Consider the following 17,016-nt stretch of genomic DNA (forward strand, 5'->3'; position numbering starts at 1 on the left):
TTTAGAGCTCTGCCCTTAAGGCTTTATTCACACGAGCGTAGATTAGCCGCCATATTTACAGCTGGCCGATATACGCTACCATCTGATGCATTGGATTCCAATGCATCAGATCAGACGGGCGATTTTCTGCCATGTCAAAGCGCCTGGACGGCCAAGATAGCGCATTTCGGCCAGGCTTTTATACCAGCCAGAAAAGACAGTTCAGAATCTTCCCAGCTGGAATAGGTCGGCCACTGCATAGACTCCTATGGGAGCCTATGACAGCTGCCGGAGAAGGGAGGGAGTTTAGCAGCATAACTCCCATTGCTGGCTGCCGACAAGGGGAGAAGAGGGGGCGGGAGCTTAGCACACTAGCTTCCACCCCATCCCGCCTCCTCCCTTTGCTGAGAGCCAGTGAGGGTGTGGAAAGAGGGATGGCAGTTTAGTTTAGCTAAACTGTCCCCCCCCCCCCCCCGCCTGACGCCAATCCAGAGTCAGTGTATATGTGCCAGGCCCGGGCCATCTGAACGGGCACACAAACGGCAGATTTGTGTACTCGTTGACGTGTTTTTACAGTGCCAGTGGTGCACGTAAAAACACCTACACTCATGTGAAAGAGCCCTTAGTGTGCTAAGCTCCCGCTCTCTCTCCATCCCTTGTCGACAGCCAGCAATGGGAGGGGGCAGGATGTGAGTTTAGCAACTAGCCCCTGCCTCGCCTTGCCCACTCCCATTGCAAACAGTGGCAAGGGGCGCAGAGGAGGAGACAAAGGGAGTTTAGCAGTCACGCTGCTAAACTCTCTCCCACCTCCGTTGTGCTGTTATAGGCTCCCATAGAAGTCTATGCAGTGGCCGATGTATTTCGGCCGGGAAAAATAGTTCCAGGACTATCTTTTCAGCCCAATGTAAAAGCACCTGGCCGAAATGCGCTATTTTGGCTGTCTGGGCGCTTTCACACAGCGGAAAATCACCCATCTGATCTGATGCATTGGAATCCAATGCATCAGATAGTAGTATATATCGGCCGGACGTGAAAATGATATACGCTTGCATGAAACAGTCCCAAGATGAATGATGAGGGAAATTAGAAATCAAGTATATTTTACACACATACCAACCGAAATCACAAGTTCTGCGTTGCCACATAATGCCAATATACAAAACCATAATATCGCCTAGCGCATTATTCTGTAGTATGTCTTGTGATGGGAAATGGCGCAATTTATTTTTTCTCATGTATTACATATGTATAGTACAATATGAACCCATAGCATTGATCTGTTCAAAACAAATCCATAATATGGCTGTGCCCATGAGATCTAAAGTGTAGAGAACTAGTAACGTAAAGGGGTTGTCCCAAGATGTACAACCCCTTTGAAACTGAAGGGCTCAGGGTGATCAACTGGTCACTCCACGTTCCATTGTCAGCATCTCCGGCAAATAGCAAGCCTGACATTCTCCCTGCGGAGTCTACTCTTGGAAAATTTACTATTATTGGATGGCCATGCTTACAGAGGGTCTCGCCCCTGAGACATACAGGGGGAGGTCCAGAGGGGGTAACCCTGATCTATAACGCTCATATGCCAAGTAGGGCATAAGAATAGGGAATGCCACCTTGGTATTTTCCATTTAAATAAGAGCTGTCATCTTAATATGCTGTGGGGAGAAGTAAACTGAAATGCACTCATCATGAATACAGCAGATTCATAACTGTGAGTTGACTGTATTCTTTCTTGGTGGTTTTGACAATTGGTCTCGTCATGACAGACAATATACCGTACTGGTCTTAGGGCCCATTCAGATGGACATATTTTCGGTTTGTCTGCTGGCCAATGATTTTTTGCATCTGAAATTCTCAGACAGCCACAGATGTGCAAATACAGTCATAAATAGCACCACTTCTTAAATTAGCTGTTCTGCAGATTCTTGAACATGTACAGTTCATTGGAATTTGTTTCACTTTCTTCTTTTTTAGGATTTTTCCTGCATAGTGACAGTGGAACTGGGCATCAGTTGATGGGCAAGGACCCCGAGCTACGGACCCCAACAGGTCATTAATGGAAGAAGATACGAAAAGTCTTAGACAAACCCCTTAATACTACATTTATTGCCTTGGGTTGACTACCCTTGAGTTTTGCACCTGTTTTAGGCATCTACCTTGTTTGGCTTTGTTATAGGATTTGGCAAACAAAATTGACAGAGTACTTCCCCATTGACTGTAATGGAGTTCGTTGGGCGTTTGTCATGCTGCCTGTTATTTCACCAAACAAAATAGTGTAGTATGCGGATCTGTGACAGATGCTCCAATGCAGATGTTAACAGATCCTTAGGCTAGTTTCACACAGGCTTATTATGCGCGTATTTATACTTCTGTAAGGGCGGCTTCAGACTGACTTATTTGCATTCGCAAAATATATTTCTTTTTTTGCGTGTAAATGTCTCATACATGCAAAGAAATAGAACCTGCATATTTACACACCAAGGTTCCTCATAGAAGTCTATGGGAGGTGCGTAAATGCACACACAATACGCTGCACACACTCGACGGGAAAAGCAGACACCGGGACCTCATTAAGCTTTATAGCCATTTCAATCAGGGCAGGGGCGTGAACATGCCGTGCCTGCGAAAATCTGCACAGTAAGGTACGCTGGCTTGTGTACAAACAAGCCTCATTCACTGTTCAAATGTGTTGGGCTGAGGCAAGCGTACTTGCGCATATGCTTGTCTGAAGCCACCCTAATAGGAAAGAGTGCCCTGGTACAACTGCAGGTTTACTTACCTGAACTCAGAGAATCATAGGAATCTATAATGTAGACGGAAGGTTTTAATTGCGGATTGCGAACGATCCACGGTAAAACACAGGCATTGAAAGGCATGCATTTTCAAATTTTCCTTCATACTCCTGGAATACGAATTGCACATTCCGCCAGTGGAAGAAAAATCGCAGCTTGCTCTATTTAACCGCGGAATCCGTGCGGATGGCTCCATTGAAGTCAATGGAGGCGTGCGACCTGCAGCTCAGATGCAATTAATATTGTGTCTGGGCTGCAGGTACCTGCGTCATCGATAAGTGATGGGGGGGGGGGGGGGGGGGGGAGAGAAAAAACAGTACTGCACATGTCGCCTGCGAGCCTCCATAGTCATCGGCAACACAGTAAAGTGCCGTATGCAGGGTCCCCGTCTGGGCTCACAGCTGGAATCCGCTGGGGGCCTCCCACATACGGAATCCGACCCGGCCTAACGCAGCCTATAATAACGCTTGCAATAGAAATGAAGGAAACTTGTATAACTATAGTATAATAAACTATGAACGACTGAACTAATTAGAGAATATTTGCTTTTTGAAAAGTCCAGCAGCAAACATTTTCCCACCACTTCTCACCCACAATGAAATCTTTTGTACCCATGGACCATAAATCTTGTGGCCACTTTTTTCTTGATTGGTTGTATTATGCAAACCTTTCATTCTGGGGTTAGATGGTCAGGTTAGAGCTCAGAGATTCATGGAACAATACCAGCATGATTTCTTCCAGGGAATTCTTCCCAAATATTCATTGCAGCAGTGAATAAATAAGCCATTCAAAAGGGGAATGAGAACAGGTGACCTTTAAAATTAAGACTGCCCATGGAAAACTAGAAGCTGACATTTATGGAACAAGCATAGTGGACGCTCAGTAGGACTTCAGTTCTAGCTAATTAGACATGCACATCATTCAGTGTACCTTCAAAAGGACACTGAAAAAGTTTCAACAGTTTCCAATTCATAGAACGCATGTATGAAATGACAAAAGAAAACAGTAATTGGCAGTAAATAGCAGGCCTGAAATGCCGCTTTTTTCCCTTAAAAGTTCTACAGTTTCACACATGTATTAATTACTGGGAAAGATGGATGACAATCAATCCAACCATTACAGCTCCACTGAGGGGAGTTGCCAAGCTTCTTCTGACTTTTTAATGGCAAGCTTGCCAGGTAGGATCAGGGCTCCATAGCAATACATCTCATGCAATATATTACAGTGCAGTCCCACACCAGATTGCAGTGCAACATTGAAGGCTATAAGTACATAGTGGTTTTATGTAATTGCAGCCTTGTTTTTCAATATTATAAATAACCACAATGCCCTATGGTATAAGATTGTGATAATCCCAAAGAATTCAACAGTTTTGAAATCAATGTCATGTGAACTCACGGACATACGTTATAGACAATATCATATTGCGTTCTAATGTGAATGTGCTTGTACCATTAATGAACACAATAAATCATTGTGGAACCCCAGCCTTCGGGCAGCTTCACACAAGCGAATGCGCAATTTATTTGTGCTATGATTGAGACTTTTATGAACATATTGGTGCATTTTGCTGTACATTTTGTGCACGCCAGGCAGGGTTCTTTGCACACAGGAGAGTACCACACCCCGATTTAAAAGGCTAATTAACCTAATGAGGTCCAGATGAATTCTTTTTTTCCTATAGACGTCTATGGGGACCCTTGGTGCGCAAATATACACAAAAATAGAGTATTTTCAATGTTTTTTTCACACGCGCATAGTTCACGCTAAAAGGGGGGAGTGAGAACGAACCCATTAAAATCAATGGGTTATATTCTCTACATATTGCATGCGCAATTTTTGTGCATGCAAATATGTCCATGTGAAGCTGCCCTTAGGCTTTATTTATAAGGGCGGGTGAGAATTGCCCCCCAAGGATCACAGCCGCTACTCGCATTGAATAGCACACAGACAGCTGTCCATGTGCTGTCCGATCCGCATGGACAGTGCACACAGCATGTCCTATTTTCGTGTGTGGATATGGACATACGGATATTTTTTTTTCCCACATAGACCACCAGTCCGTTTGAAAAATCATTCATGTGAATACCCTGATAGGCTATAATGGGCTTGTGTGCTCTCCATGAAATATATAGTTAGCATGTGGACAGAAAATACATCCATGTGAAAAGCCTTGGGCCGGGCTCCCGCAGTATTTCACAGCTGTGAACCCAGCCACAACCTGCGTACGGCGGCGAAATTGTACTGCACATAACCTCATACTCATGCACAGTGCACCTGTTTTTAATTTATATTCCCTGCGCCATATTCCCATATACTTGACATGTATACCCGCAGCCCATACACAATGTAATTGCGTATGGGCTGCAGGCATATACGCAACAAATTGGCTCTATCTTGCGTATATACACAGCAAAATAGAACATTCTGTTTTATTGTGCGCTCATAGATTACGCAATTTCGATACTCTAATGTGAGCAGAACTGCATAAGGCAATGTAAATGATTGCCTGTGAGCTACCGCGTACCACACGGGCGTACAGAGGCCGCGTAATACAGAATTCCTATACAGTTGTTTGAGCCCAGCCTTAAAGAGTACTTACACTTTGGGGTATTTTTGCTCCATTGGCCGTTTTTGGCTCTTTCCGGCAGCTGAAGAAGACCCCATATAGCACTATATAAGCGCTATATAGGGTCGTCTACAGCTCCCGGAAGGAGACGAAAATGTCTGATGGAGCCGAAGCGCTCTGAAGTGGAAGTGCAGGTAGTCTTTAAGGAAGTGATCCCATTCTCTATTTTCTATTGCTATGCAAGTATGCAGACTTGCAGCTTGATACTATTGGAAAGCTGTGTGACCTGTAACGGTGGCCATAGTGGTTGTCACCCAGCTTTTTAGAAAATACATAAGAAGTTGTCATAGTTTGACAATTCAAGGACTCTAAATCTACATTTTTTATTTACCAACAATAAAGTCTAATAATAACACATTTATTGCAACATATATAATTATCAACAGCCACAGCCAATATACAGCACTATAACTGCATAGCATTAATGCATGCTGGTGTATTTGATCACAGCACTCAGGAAGTCCCCCACCCTGCCCCCTGCATCAACAATAATGGCACTGGAGAAAGGCACAGAAATGTGTGATCAGTAGAAATGGTAGGAACAGCCTACAAGTAACGTTGCAACAAAGTAAGCTACAGAATAAGTAAGCAGAAATGATACAATGATATGTAGGAAGTATAGAATTACAAATAGTGCAGTAACAGCTGCTAGGGATAACTCAATGAATGGAAAGTCAGGTCATTATATAACAATGCATTGTGCAAGCTACTCACTGGTACTCCATGGCTTCATCCTATCATGTGCATCTCAAATACCAACTGATGTGAGTTCTGTGAAAGATCAGCCCCAATGTCCTCATTCAGCTGCAGAGTGAAAGGCTCCTCTCAGCACAAACAGCTTGTCAGCTCCAGCCAGGGAGGGAGGGAGGTGCGGAGGATGGGGGGAGTGTCAGCCAATGATCAGATCCTACTCCCTGCCTTGTGCCATGCCATTACACTGCTCATCTTTCTTAGAAAGTGCCTTTGGCGGCAGCACTACTAATATTACAGCCTATCTGGATCCATCACAGTGCTTAGCTTGTACAAAACTGCGCTGATAAATGCTGAATGTGTTATTACGTTGGGATCTTGTTATAATAAACCGAGAGGCGTAAGTTATAGCTCCTGGGCCATGATGCAAAATCTGTAAAAATGGCCTACTATCATGTGCCATTTATAATAATGGCGGGACTTTTGCATCAGACATTAGGGTCTGGCATGACCTCTGCACCCCTTATAGATATGCCGCTGAAAGGTAAAAAAAATATATGGACATTTGTCATCAAATTACTTGCAAAGCCGCTACATCTGTACAGAAATTGTCAGCGATATATGATTTTAATAGACAGATGTTTTGTGGTTGGTACCATTAGGGCATACAGAGTTTGCAGTTGGCCCTGGGACCTGCATGAGGATTGCAATATTATAAGTATGTAATGTAGAGGTATAAAGACGAATTATTATATGCACATGGCTTCATGTTGTAGGTGGCTTCAAATTACTAGCAAATGAGGTCAACACAATTATTACCTAATGCTGCGTCTTTGCTTTGAGATGTCTTTGGCTAATTGCTTGTCTCTCCGGGTTTGGATGAGCTGAGTGCAGTGCACAATTCCACCAGCTCAGCATTTTATCACAGCAAAAAGGAACCAAAGGGGAATTTTTTAATTAGAAGAGGTGCTGCAGCGGCCTGATGATTACACAGGTACTAGTACCACCTCCACACTACACAGCCAGACTGGCTTCTGTAATAAAAGGTTCCCCACCACAGCCAGCCTGCAGCTGCTTTGTGGCCCACCTAAGCCGGAGGTAGAGAGGGGTCTGTAGCAAGTCCACTATCTTGCATTAACCCTAATTCAGCTGCAGTGAGCCCACTGGAGTGCACTGAGTTTGGACATCTTCCCATGTGCTGATGCCAACCCTACCTGACCAGACCAGTCCCTGAGCTGACTGGACTACAGGGATTTCTCCCTGTAGAGTCTACAGTATGGCAATCCACTCCTGTTAAATATAGTATTCTTATGGCAATTACATATTTATTTTGTACGAATCTATCATAGGGTGCCCAAACACTGCTGTTGGCCAATACTGTACCTCCACATGGCTCTGGCTCCATATAGAGTGTTGTTCTTCTTACAACTTCTGTCAGAATCCACAAGAAAAATCATATCCTGCTCTATCACATGCTGTAGGGGAGAATACAGTGCCTCATGGTTCCACCATACGGTAGCATACATAGTAATGCCAAAATTTAAAGAAGAGTACTGACAGCTTAAAGTTAGTTTCACATGAGCATATTACAGTCTCATTTATCCATCCGTAATACAGTTGAGTACCCTGCACTAACCATGGTCTACTAACCCAAACTTAGAACATCATAGTGATCTATGATGCTCTGGGTTCGGTTCAGAAGCCTCTTGATTGGGCCAGGACACTCATCCATATTACAGATGTATAAATGTCCCTGTAATATGCTCATGTGAAACTGGCCTTATAAGAAGTTACAATTTGCAAAAAGTTCCAGAGATTTCTCCAGACCCATGCACGTGTTGGAAATGACAGCAGGAGCGCCTGAGCCCCACAGGTATATAGCTCATATTTTCATGAAATGTTGCTATCATGACAGATCACGTTTACTGTTCATTCTCTTAACAACATTTTCCACTCTTTCTGTGACCAAACCGGTCCTTCGACTTTTTCTGTCTCGTAAAATGGTGTTTGTAAGTCACATTTATCAATAAGTTATCAGAACAGCACTACAAGCCTCATATTCATAACTCTTTGTATTTTGGTTGCTAATACTAGGTACAACGCAGAATCGGAATTGTGGTCCATACTGTTTTGTATAGGATGTTATGTTGCACACTGTATCCCCCTAGAAATACTGAAAACCTGCATGCATCTGTTTTTGGCCGAGTGTGCAGGTTTTCAGTGGGGAGATGGGAATAAGCCGCTGCCAGACTCTTCTGGTAGCCGTTTATGAGCCGCAGGAACAAAGCATGCAGCATGTTACAATCCAACATGCCAGCCCTTCTTTCCATGACATCTGTTGTGGGAAAGAGGTGTTGGGACACCCCTCCTACACATTAGACATTGCCAAAAATGCTGGATTCAGCCAACTGTCGTCTAATGAGCATGGACACCTATTAAAATGGTTCAGATATTTAAATGTCTAAGATGCGAATATTGCTTTAAAAAAAAAGGTAATTTACAACATTTTCCTTATGCCTATTATTTCTCTTCTCTGGAGTATTTCATAAATAAGGGGGCATTCCCACAGTGTTTTTCACTATGTTGTGGGATTCCATCTGGGGGCTCTGTTACAGGTGCCGAAAACAGAATTGTGACGGAGCACCAGAACAGAAACAAATGGAACAATTCACTGTCACGAAGTAAACCGGACAGCACTTTGGTATCTGTTTGGCAAAGGCTTGGTTCCGTTCTGTTATCCCACCCTGCTCGCGGCCAAGGAGACTATTTTATCTGTGTGGTTCCTGTGTTGGTCTTCTGCTTCCTGTCCAGATCTTCTTACTTGTGTGCGGAAGCACCAGCTGGCGCTGCGCACACATGCGCGGTCCTTTTTTTTTTAACTGCTGCATTCCCGTGGTATCCGCCGCCCATCTGCAATATTGAATTGCGGACAGACCGCGGATCGGATGGCTTCCATTGACTTCAGTGGAAGCCGTCCGTGCGGGATCCACAGCAAAATGGAGCATGCTGCAATTTGTTTTCTGGACCAAATAGTCCACAAAACAAATCTGCATGCTTAAATCCATTTGGGGACGCCCATGTTTGACCTGCACAGATTCCACAAATCAGATCTGCCTGTAGACATGAGGCCTAAGGCTTCCTACATACAGCCGAGTGCGATATCGGGCTGTGAAACGCGGCCCCATATCGTGCTCAGTAATATGCAATTTACCCCCAGATGCGAGGCTTTTTCTTTAAAAATCCCACCACTTTAGGTAAAGTAGCGATCCTCCGGCATGGCTTTCAGCCATGACAGATAATAATCAGCACGTGTTTCCCATTGTTTTCAATGGGAAACCTCACCTCGCACGCCGTGCGATGAGTTTTACAGTCCTATTGAAAACAATGGGCGATGTGTTCCGAGGAACGCAAAAAGTTAAAATGTGCCACGATGCAGTGCGGGATAGAATCGCTTATGTATATGACTTCATTCAAAAGAATGGGGTTTATATTTGTGCGTCTCACAACGCACAAATCTCGCACGATTTTCTTGGCCATGTGAAGGCAGCCTAATAACAGTGAATTGTTCCATTAGTTTCCATTCTGGGGTTCACAATGCTGTTTCCACCACCTGTAACAGCACCCCCAAACGGAATCCCTCAGTGTAGGTAAATTCACACTATTAGCATTTGGTGTATCGTCCTCATACGCTCACACTATCTTAGATACCAGAGACAGCAGGAACTGACTGAAGCTTCTTCACCATGTCATTGGAAAATATGCCCACGCAATACAATAAACTGTGTGCAATCTGCCTGTTTCTTCTCTCAGTAGCTGTGTTGTACTTATCAGCCCTGCACATTCAGATCCTGAACCTGTATCAGGCGAGTGCACTCCGCTGAAGCCTATTACATAGACTAGCCCTTTCATTCAAGGCCTGGGAGGTGGTGTTAAAACAATCAATGAATTCTGGAAGATCTTCAGATCATGAGCAACTTTTCAAGCAAAGTGAATTCTTCCTTTATACATGGACGTATGATGTCATTATGTAGGTTTCCAGTGGAGAACAATATATGTATTCTGTCTTCTCTAATATTCTCATGAGGATGCACTGACATTGTAGCAGTGATAAGAAACAAGTTCCTATGGTGTCTTACTGAAAAACTTTGCTTAGGGCAGCTTCACACGGGCATATGCGCTTTTGCGCACAACTCAGCACAACGTATTTGTGCTATGAATGAGTCTTTTTTGCATGCGTATCAGCGTATCTTTCTTTTCAGTACTTTTTACACTAACATGGCATGTTCATATGTGGTCAGCAGACAAATCCTCCGATTTAAATGGCTATTTAGCCTTATGAGTTCCAGATGTGTATTGAACGGAAAGGAGTACACACTCATTGAAATCAATAGATGTTATTCTCTGCATATTGCACACGCAAATACGTCTATGTAAAGCTGCCATAAGTTGTATGATTACCATTTACCTTAGGGCTTATTCACATTATCATATATTGGCTGGGTTTTCATGTCCCGGCCGATATACACTGTCACTCTGATGCATTGGTTTACAATGCATCATTGCACAGGGACGTATCTCCGCAGCGTAAAAGCGCCCAGTTGGGTGGCTTTACGTTGGCAGCTAAACTCCGTCCCCTTTTTCTTCTCCTTTCCACCCCTTGCTGCTATTTGCTATGGGAGGGGCAGGGCTAAGCCCCTCCCATTGAAAACAGCTGAGAGGGGCAGGAGGTCAGAAAAATAGCTCCCGCCCCCTTCCCCTGCAGAGAGTCGGCGAGGGGGAAGGAAGGGGAAGACAGCTTAGCAGTTCTGCTAAGCTGTCTTCCCCTGCCCGATGGCGTATACGCCGCCTCGTGCATCACACAGTAGCATATATCGGCCGTCTGTTTTCATGGCCGGTTGATATACGCTCATGTGAATAAGCCCTGACTCTGACTATATACATGGTGGAGATCACGGAACAAAATATGGAGGTCTAAGAAGAAATAATATCTAAGGTCTAAGGAGGTCTAATATCGCGGTTGGCAACGTGCGTTTTTCACATTCATGGAAGGCGTTTTTCATTCAAAAATGCCTCTCATTACTTCTGTGAAATTGCGATCCTCAGGCACGTGTTTCACACACATCAGAGGATCGCAAGCGTTTCCCATTGAGTTCAATGGGAAGCATCACATCGCACCCGTACGCACATCGTACGGCATGCGAGTGTCATGCTGATGTCTTTCAAGGTCCCATTTGGAACGCCAAGAAATAGTACATGATGTAATTTTTTTTTTTATGCTCATAGTATCGCTGTGAGGGGAAAAAAAAATCACTCATGTGAGCAAGTCTATTCAAAAGAATGGAGTTCATATTTGTGTGAGTTTGGTGCATCTAAAATGCACAAAATTCATCTGAGATTTTCACCCGCGTGAATAAGCCCTAAGGCTGCTTTTAGACAAGCTGATTGTTCGCTCTTGTTTATCCTGTTCAGACAGGCAGACACATCGTTGGCTCGTTCATACACACATCGTTCAGTGTTGTTCAGTCTTTCACATTCACTGTATGAGCAAATGTGAAAAACTGAGCGATTGCTGTTTAAAGCAAACGATAAGTGAACGAGCCAACAACGGTTTTATGCCCGCATAAAATGAATGACGAGTGAAAAGTGAACAAATTATCATTAGTGATGAGCGAGCATACTCGCTAAGGGCAATTGCTCGAGCGAGCATTGCCCTTAGCGAGTAACTGCCCGCTCGAGAGAAAAGGTTCGGCTGCAGGCGCGGATGACAGGTGAGTTGCGGCAGTGAGCATGGGGAGCGGGGGGGGGGGGGGGGAAAGGGATCTCCCAACCCTCCCTGCCTGCCGCCGGCAGCCGAACCTTTTCGCTTGAGCGGGCAGGTACTTGCTAAGGGCAATGCTCGCTCGAGCAATTGCCCTTAGTGAGTATGCTCGCTCATCACTAATTATCATTCATCATTCAGTCGTTGACTTGCATTTAGACAGAATGATTATTGTTCACTTTCACTCATTTGAACCATTTTTTGAACGATAATCATTCTGGCTAGAAGCACCTTTTAGGCAGGAATGATAAGTCATCCTCAGTGGAGAGTCATTCCACAACCTGTCGTTCACTCACTGCAGTAGCGCTAAACAAGCAATACAAGCAGGAACTTCCTGTTAGAGAACTCTGGGAGACAAAACAGTCGCTGGTTTCAGAAACTAAAACAATGGATTTCACTATAAAATACGTCCAATGAGTGTATCCCAACATGTAGCTTATTGGTAGGATTATAGAAGGAGGCTGGAGTGTTTTTTTTTTAAAGGCTTTGATAAAACAGAAAATCAAACTAATATCGGATTACCTGAAGTGTTTCCACGCTTGACATTTTAGGGTCAGTTTAAGCCTAATGTAAAGACAAATAAGAGTTTTAAATTGATAAGCTGCCTAATAGAATTATATGTTGTTGTTTACTGTGTTTTAGCTGCAGAACTCACATCTCCACTGCTCAGTATTGCTATACACTGCCCATCTGTACAATCTTATGTTTGTGTGCAAGGGCACATTCAGAGGACCGTATATCGGCTGCATATTCATGCTGGCCGATATAGGGCGTCTCTCTCTGCAGGGGGAGGAGGCTGGAAGAGCCGGGAGCAGTGCTCTGAGCTCCCGCCCCCTCTCTGCCTCCTCTCCACCCCTCTGCACTATTTGCAATGAGAGGTGGCGGGGCAGGGCTAAGTTCCGAGAATTAGCTCTGCCCCTGCCCCGCTTCTCCTCATTGAAAATAGTGCAGGAGGGTGGAGAGGAGGCAGAGAGGGTGCAGGAGCTCAGAGCACTGCTCCCGGCTCTTCCAGCCTCCTCCCCCTGCAGAGAGGGACGCTGTATATCGGCCAGCGTGAATACCCGGCTGATATACGGTCGTCTGAATGCACCCTTAGGGTGCGGGCAGACGAGCGTAGGCGTATTTACGTTCGCACGAGCGCAACGTATAATCGCCCGAGCGATCGTTTTTCACCGATCACGACCAGAGCTAGAAAGCGTATTTTCGTTTGTTCCTACTTTGCAAACGGTCTTTTCGGCGATCGAATATGCGTTGGCGCGTATTTCGGTCGCATATGTTCCGTTTTTTTTTCGAATTGCCGTTTTTACGCGCCGTAAAATCGCCCATGTGAACGAATACATTCGAAACCATTGCCTCAGATGGTCACGTATATACGTTTGGTCGCAAAAACGCGCCGTTTATGCGCTCGTCTGCCCGCACCCTCACAGATATTTAGAGAGCAATGTCTGAGGTTCTCTATGTACAGTCTATAAAAAACAGCAGATATAGCACAGCAGCCAGGCTCCTCAAACTAGTCCTCTGCCTGCAGCAGTATGCCTTTTTCACAAATTGCTACTATATATATTAGTGTCACTGCATATATTCTCCATTTTTTTTCTTTCAGGCCATTGTACGACCAACCTGCTCCATTCAGGTCAGATTCATACAAACGTAGACGTATTTATGCGCACTATTGCAAAATACCCAAGTGCGTTTTTTTATATACTTTTTGTGTGCGCAAATTGTGGTATTTAAAAAAACACAATACATATTTGCAGACTAAACAAGGCTTTTTTTACGTGTGTATCGGCGCAAATACATAGAAAATCAGAACATGTGTTGAAACCAATGGCTTTTATGTGCTGCATGTTGTGCGCCAAAATGTTTGCGCCTGTATGAAGCTGGCCTAACATGCGTATTTACAGCATATTTAAATCCCCTATAGCCTCTTATTTGCATATTACATGCCAAAATAAAGCACACTACACGTGTGGAAAAAAACACATGTCAGAATGGCCAAATGTAAATTAATGGGCTTTTAAAACTGCGTATTAAGGCTTAAACGTATTGTCCCATTATGTGGCCGTGATGAACGCATAATCACGGCCGAATAACGGGCCAAAACGAAGCTATTGATTTGGCTAATGGTTTCGTCTTCATTAGCCGTATTCTCACCTTTGATAGTACGGGTGAGAAAAGATGGGACTTGCCCTATCTTTGTCACACATAGTTTATACTACATGCCGGAAAGATCGGGCAGGACCTTTCTTCCCATAGTTTTTTTTTTCAAACTCGCACGCACTAGCACGGAGTTGGAAAAGTCCAAGAATGTAAAAAAAACCCTGTTCATGCACAACTACGCTCTGTAGTGACGAGGGTAGTTGCGCATACGCTCATCTGTTTTTGCCCTTAACGCACAAACAGGTCGGATTCCGTGAGCGGATATCCACAGCGGAAGACCTGAGTATGATTGCGGAAGGCATTTGTGCATGGTCGCGTATAGTCCCATATGCATGCGGTTTTCCACACGGATGTACATTTAAGGACAGTGCTTTATCTGTGGGGAAGAACGAAGGCAGGGAATGACATTAGAAAGTAGCCCAAGCCCCTGGAAACACCCTTCTAGCGCCCAGGCGGCATTTTCTTGTGCTGTCGTGGTGAGAGCTGTTCTGAGAGCCTTCATAATAGGATACTGTCCTTCAGGCTCGGCTGGTTTATACTACTTACTTTGGCAGTAGTATAAACCATTTAAAAAAATAACCCTTATTCTTGTGGAAGAAGAGCCCAGAAGAATATGCAGAAGTTGCAGAGAGCAGTCTGAATGGGTGCATTGCCTCTGTCCTGCATTGTCTGCCTACAAATTCCTGCTTTCTTTATATCATTTGTTATCTGGTTTCCTAGCAACATGCATAAAAATTCACATCCATAGGCCCCCTGCACACGAGCGGAAATTCCGTGGCGGGATTTCCGCTGCTGGAAGCCTGTTTGTTAACGCAATCCTATGCAGACAGTGCGGCAAACAAATCGCGGCATGCTCTATTTCTGTGCAAGGCTCGCAGAGCCACGCACAGAAATGTCACTCACCCGCCGCCGGCTCCAGTCTGCGCATGCGCCGGCTGCGTGGCAAGCCGGCACATCAAAGAGCCGGAGCTGGCGGGCGCGAGTGAGTACGAGCTGGTGCCTGCAGGCGCACGGGTCGGGTCCCCCGCCTGTCTGCAGGCGGCCATATGCAATGTAATTGTGTATGTACTGTGCATTGATGCATCCATACAGATCTATGCAGCTCATACATGTGGAAAAATAGAGCATTCTGCAATTTTTCTTCTGCTCGCAGAATCCGCAATTGCTACTAACAGGTGTCAGCGAACCGGCAAAAGTCAAACCATTTCAGTGTTCGCGTATTACCGCATTTTATACACGCAGACGGCGATTGCGAAATCTGCCATTCAAGTCCGTTTGTGTGAGACCGGCCTTATACTGGGATGAGATATGTAGTTACTCGTTTAATAATCTGTATAAAGTCTATAAATAGCAGCTGAAGTCCTTTTTAATAGCTTTTCATTAAAAAGATCTAAGTGAAACCTAAGACTGAGTATTATGATACACAAATTCTACACGTTGTCCTTTGTGCTTTCATACAAAGAATACAATATCCCAGTAGTCCCCTGGGAGCTGCTACTGTCATGTAGAAGTGTCTATGTAGACACTGAGGAAACTGTCAGCGACACAAAAGAACTCATAATGATTGTTAGAAAATAGTCAAATCTGCATGTGACCCTATAAAAGACAGAGCTTCCACTTTGAAAGTTTCCAAAGTCCTACACTTGGCTAATAAGAGGAAATACAGCCAAATAAAGAACTGCACGCTAAAACCTGTAGTACATGGGTGGAAAGAGAGCCCAGTGTGCCCACTATACAGGAAAGGGATGTCAGCCCCTTGATCTCCAACAGCTGAGAGCTAGATGCCTGACATAGATTACCTCCCACCTACATAGGTCCATCCCTCACCGGTGTGCTGATCTCTCTGATGGGCTGTAATCCATCAGTAATTGTGAAGCACGGCAATCCATGGTGGGATTTTTTAATCATTACTTGATGGGATATCTGAGTAAGGACTCCTACCTACTTGCGTTTTTTTTAACGCGAATGTCAATGGGACTTTTTAATGTTAAAAATGCATCGCAAGTTTGTGCTTTGCGATTTTTGTGCGATGCTTTTTTAACATTAGAAAGTCCCATTGACATTTGCATTAAAAAAAATGCAAGTGGGTAAGAGCCATAATGGTAAAAAGTAGTAGGGCTTGCCTGTACACATTGCAGTAGTGATCTGCTAATTTCGAGCTGCGGATCTCCTGCAGAGACACTTCAACAAAATTTACCCCATGTAAACATAGCAGAACTTAGCTCCGCCCCTACCCCGCTCCCTCCTATTGCAAATAGTGGTTAGGGGCAGAGAGGGGGCGGGAGCTCAGTGCACTGCTCCCGACTCTTCCAGCCTCCTCCACCTGCAGAGAGGGACGACCAAAGATACCTGGTTTGCCCTCACTATATGCCTACTAAGTCAATATTCTGCCATTGAAAAAAATAAAGCTACATTTATAGAGAAAAGTTACAGTTCCTGGTATGACACAAGGAAATTCTGTGGTCCTGAACATCAGATTAGGTTGAGCCCTTAAGGGTTAAACAATTATTTTGTCACAGAAAACTAGAAACACATCACTCATATAAAATTACTATAGTATGGGATTCAGAAAAATAGACATAATCCAGAATTGAGATGATACATTGCAGAATGGAGTGTGCAGATTGCAGTTGCTGTCTCTTGGTGTGATTCTGCATTGCAGGTCTTAGAGCACTGGAGTGGAACTTTGAAGTTTGCAATTACTTTCTAGGAGATAGGATTCTGCTGCAGCAGATGGTCCAGCACATATGCACTACTAGTCTAATATACTGTATGCTTACATTTTCACAGCAGCTTCATTATTTACTACAGTGTTTACCTGAAAATAAGACCTACCCCGATAGTAAGTCCTACCCTGATTTTCATGGAGAGGGGGATTTAAATATAAGCCCTGCCCTGAAAATAAGCCCTAGCTACAGTACATGAAAAAAAAAGCTATACTCACCTAG

General features: G+C 44.3%; 1 protein-coding gene across 2 annotated transcripts in view; it reads right to left on the bottom strand.

The window, feature by feature from the left end:
- TRIM2 (tripartite motif containing 2) overlaps positions 1-17,016 on the bottom strand; it is a 93,794-nt gene that overhangs the window by 64,163 nt on the left and 12,615 nt on the right. Inside the window, exon 1 of one of the 2 annotated variants that reach the window (XM_066573632.1) lies at positions 6,115-6,240. The exons of the other annotated variant lie outside the window; for it this stretch is intronic. The gene's annotated coding sequence lies outside the window, so the exon portion shown is untranslated. Of the gene's footprint in view, positions 1-6,114; positions 6,241-17,016 lie in introns of those variants that run through there. 2 annotated transcript variants of the gene reach the window in all.

The sequence above is a fragment of the Eleutherodactylus coqui genome, chromosome 7 (genome assembly GCF_035609145.1).
Source record: "Eleutherodactylus coqui strain aEleCoq1 chromosome 7, aEleCoq1.hap1, whole genome shotgun sequence".
In the NCBI taxonomy this organism is placed as follows: domain Eukaryota; kingdom Metazoa; phylum Chordata; class Amphibia; order Anura; family Eleutherodactylidae; genus Eleutherodactylus; species Eleutherodactylus coqui.